Genomic DNA, 4,120 nt, shown 5'->3' on the forward strand with positions numbered 1-4,120 from the left:
TTCAAGTTTATCTGCTAGAGAATTTACATTAAAAAATCTGAAAGGAACAAATTTCCTCTAAAATAGTAGAAACTGTTTTATAGTATGCTTTATAATTTATATTCGTAACTGTGAGTTAATTATTCTTTGAAATATTTCATCTCTTCTCTTAAGAAGAGAGATGGTAATTACATATTTAAATCTCCGCTTTTTCTCCTAGTCTCTGTGAGAAGGTGTGGCCTTCCTTTTACTTGCCTTGTTCTTCTCCAGTGAGAGATGTGGTTTGACATTCCTGTTCTTTGTCTCCTCATTCTCTCTTCTCCATGGGAGGTGGAGTGAACTATCTGGTTGATGAATTGGTGAGTGGGATTCAAGCATGTGAAGCTTCGGGCTTTTGCTCTTGGTGTTTGTCTGCCTGCTCAGGTTCTCAGCCCCACAACAAAGTTTTATTTGGGTGGGCTCCATGGGGTGCTTGTAGTTCCCCAGAGTTGACTGTCAATAGGTGCATAAGTATCTAACTACCTCTGAGCTGGGGCTTGAGAATTTGTGGCTACACAATTAAGCTACATTCTCCAACAGTACTGTCATGTTATATGTTATACTGATTTCCCACTACCCCTCTGCCTGACTTCCTTGTATGACTTTGAATTGATTCTGGGTTTAGGCAAGGAAAAGCTTGCCATTCTTCAAACCCTAACCATCTATGCCTCTTTTAACCACTCCCACACCTTGCTCACTTCTGTGGATTAGTGGCTGTACAACACCATGTTATTCTTCCCAACTTTTCTGTTCCTCTTTGCCAGATTGAACTGGAAGATATGAGGATGGAGCTGGCATCTATATTTTCAGAAAAACAGATGTTTTTTTATGTTCCTAAGTTAAGGAGATACTGACTTATATCAGCTGTATCTGTTGTATATATTTTAAAGTTTGTGCTTGTATTCTCATTTTATTTATGATTTTTGAGATAAACATGAAATTTATTAAGAAAGGTTATTTGTCCTTTTTCATCTTTTGTTCATTTCTATCCTTTTCTCTCCTAAGAGCTAAAAATTTTCTTGTAGACTTTTAGTATTTGAATTTAAAGTAGGTTATTTAAGATCACTACAAAATTATCCATGAATATATGCATATTGTTTTAAAAAAGCTTTAAATCATATAAAAATATATTTACTAAAACTTGAAAACTCTTCACTAATAAAATTTGCATCCTTATATATAACCATTGAGAATAATCTGGTACTTGTAGATAGAGTTTTATATTCCTGATTTTAATGTAAAAATACATATTGCTTAGAGACATTGTAAACGATATATCTTGGTGAAATTTCCATGCCTCATTTTGATAATGATATGGGATTCTATAGAAAAGACAGATCATAATTTATCTAACCATTCCCAAAGGGATAGACTAGGTTTCCAATTATGTACCATTGCAATCACTCCTGCTCACTTGTGCAAGAATAGGCTTTCTTCTTAATGCTATGTATGAGAACCTAAAAAACCACATGTTCTTCAAAACAGTGCAATTAAAATACCAGAACATAACATAGAGTTGTGGCAGACTATTCAGTACCTCTGCACATTTGAAACTAGAGCACCACAAAACCAAATTGATACTTAGGGAGATCATGTGGATAGTCTGGGCAAGAGAGCTTTTTGTGCCTGGTGGCTGCACAGTGGAGATTAAAAATGTGCAAAATCACTAAATAACAATATCGATAAGTGTAGGGCTGGTGGTGCTGAAAGCATACAGATTAACTGGAGCTGTAAACTGGGTGTATGCCACGAAGGCAGCAATATAAATTGCCAAAGATGAAAGCGACATGAGGCGGAGGGTGAGCCATCAGGGGGAGGCCTGGGCTCAGGCACTTACTTTATTTTCTAAAATAAAGCTGATTGGAGTCCTGGTACTACTGTATCAGCCCAGCTAAGGGCTTTTCCCTTTTCTGCTGAAGGTTGTATTTTTCTCTTGCTTTTTCTGCTTCCTTTGCCTGGAAAAATAATGTATAAATCTACACAGCTTCTGTGTTTTGCATCTTCTCCCTTATGAATCAAATATGAGTAATTCACATTAGAGAAACAAGGGCTGAGGTAAAACAGACTGTTTGTGAAACATACATTTCTGCAAGTGGAATAATTGGGCCAAAGGCAATGTATGTTTCACATGTGTGGATCCTGTCAAACTGTTCCTCAAAAGAATAATAAGATTCATGAACAAAGAATATGAGAAAGTCTGTTATGCTATTATTATTTTTACCAGCACTAAATTGAATTAACCTTTAAATTTTGTGATCAATTTATTTGACTTAGAGTGGAAAAATATTTTACTGTTTTCATTTAGATTTCTGAGATAACTGGTTGAACAATTTTTATATCTTTAAAAAACTGAATCTTCTTATGAGTTATTTGTTGATGTTCTTTGCCTACTTTTATATTGGATTGTTTACTTTCTTGTCAGTGGTTCATAGAAACTTAAAAAAATATACATAAGCCATGTATCCATGAATGATTTGAAAACAATTTCTCACAGTCTTTGACCTATAGTTTAACTTTGCATGTGGCTTCTTACATTTTTATGAGTTCAAGTAATTTTTCTCTTGTGGTTCTGAGCTTTGTGATTTGTTTAGAAAGAACTTTCAAGCCCCGTATTATCTACATAATCTCTGATATTTTCATTTATACTTTTTAAGTGATTTTGTTTTGTTGTAATTTGAATTCCTATGGTATTTATTTTTATGTAAGCTATGCAGTCATAACCTAATTTAATTTCTTTTTCTCAACTGATAATCAGTTCTGGGTGCTATCCTTTCTTTGTCTGTTCATGTATATTTATAAATCTGAAAATAAACTTAAATTGATCTGTTTCCCTATTGCTAAAGTGTTCCATAGTTCTTTTTTTTCCCTCCAGTTTCCAAAGGTTTTATTGGTAAACTAGCTTTAAAGAAGAATGATCAATCCTACTGCATCTAAGTAAGAAGAGCTGTATCCAGGGACACATCAAGTGGTGCCCAGGAGGCTGCTGCTTTGTCCACTTCTTTTTCATGGATCCAGTCATAAGCACAAGACATGTCATCAACCAATTCTTCCAGCTTAAACCGTAGGCTGGTTTCTTTTTCAGGACTTTCTACTGAATTACTACCACAAATGATGTTCCTGCCAACTTGAGTGCAGAGGTCCTGAGAATGGTGCCCAACTTAGAGTCTGCCAGGTTGTCTCCCCAAACATCAGCCTTCCCTGACTTAACCATATCCAGGCCCTTCCAGACCATGGCCACAACTGATCTTGAGTCCATGCACTTCTCTAGCCCTGGGAAGAATGAGCAGTCTTTCAGAGCAACATATTGCTGCTCAAAGTGTTCATCAGAGACCTGAAAGAACATCATGGCCACAATACAGAATCCTTCTTGCTCAAAGGCCTTGATGATCTTGCCCATGAGGCCTCAGTGCACGTCATCTGATGGCAATGAAGGTGCTCTGGATGTCAGCTAAGTTCCAGGAAGCTAGAGGGATGTGGATGACTCCTGTTCTGCTGTGCCAGAGCTGAACCTGGAAACTCTGTATGTTTAAATTAAAATTTTGTTTGACTAATTGTAAACGTTTCTTTTTTCCCCTAAAAAACTTCAGAGTGACAAAGACACTCTCCTTGACCAAACTGTAGTCAGGTGTTTCTGAGGTCTTTTCTGGACTGTGCCTCAACCTTGGGCTTTAGTCACCATCCTTTTAGAGTCAAGTTTTAGCAATAATCTTCCTGAGTCAGTTTAGAAACATTTCCCCTACCCATGCTATCTGATCACCCGTGATATATGATCAAAATTCTCATTCCCCGTCACTCCCCACCCTCCATATCTCATCACTCTGACTTGCCTTCTGCAAAATTAAATGCATATATAGGAAATGTAAATAAATAAACTTTCAAATGAGTTTTTTGGGGTAAGTTTGTAAAGTTTATGCATCTGAAGTTATCAAAGTTTAAAGCAGCACCAAGATATTTGGGACATGTTATCTATTGATTGAATACAATTTGTACAAGATATCATTCAATATAAATTCTTTAAAGAAAAAGGACATTTCATTGTAAATGGAGGGGAAAAGTTTTATTTGCATTTTATCTTGAAAATAAGATAAAAATTAAAGAATAA

At 35.9% G+C, this 4,120-nt stretch overlaps 1 pseudogene; it reads right to left on the reverse strand.

Annotated features, from left to right (window-relative positions):
* Positions 1-2,948: 2,948 nt before the first annotated feature.
* LOC147366087 (nucleoside diphosphate kinase B pseudogene) lies at positions 2,949-3,668 on the reverse strand (annotated as a pseudogene).
* Between the last annotated feature and the right edge of the window lie 452 nt (positions 3,669-4,120).

This window comes from Bos grunniens, chromosome 9, assembly GCF_055505025.1.
Source record: "Bos grunniens cultivar Pamir isolate PY7600 chromosome 9, Bosgru_T2T1.0, whole genome shotgun sequence".
Classification (NCBI taxonomy): domain Eukaryota; kingdom Metazoa; phylum Chordata; class Mammalia; order Artiodactyla; family Bovidae; genus Bos; species Bos grunniens.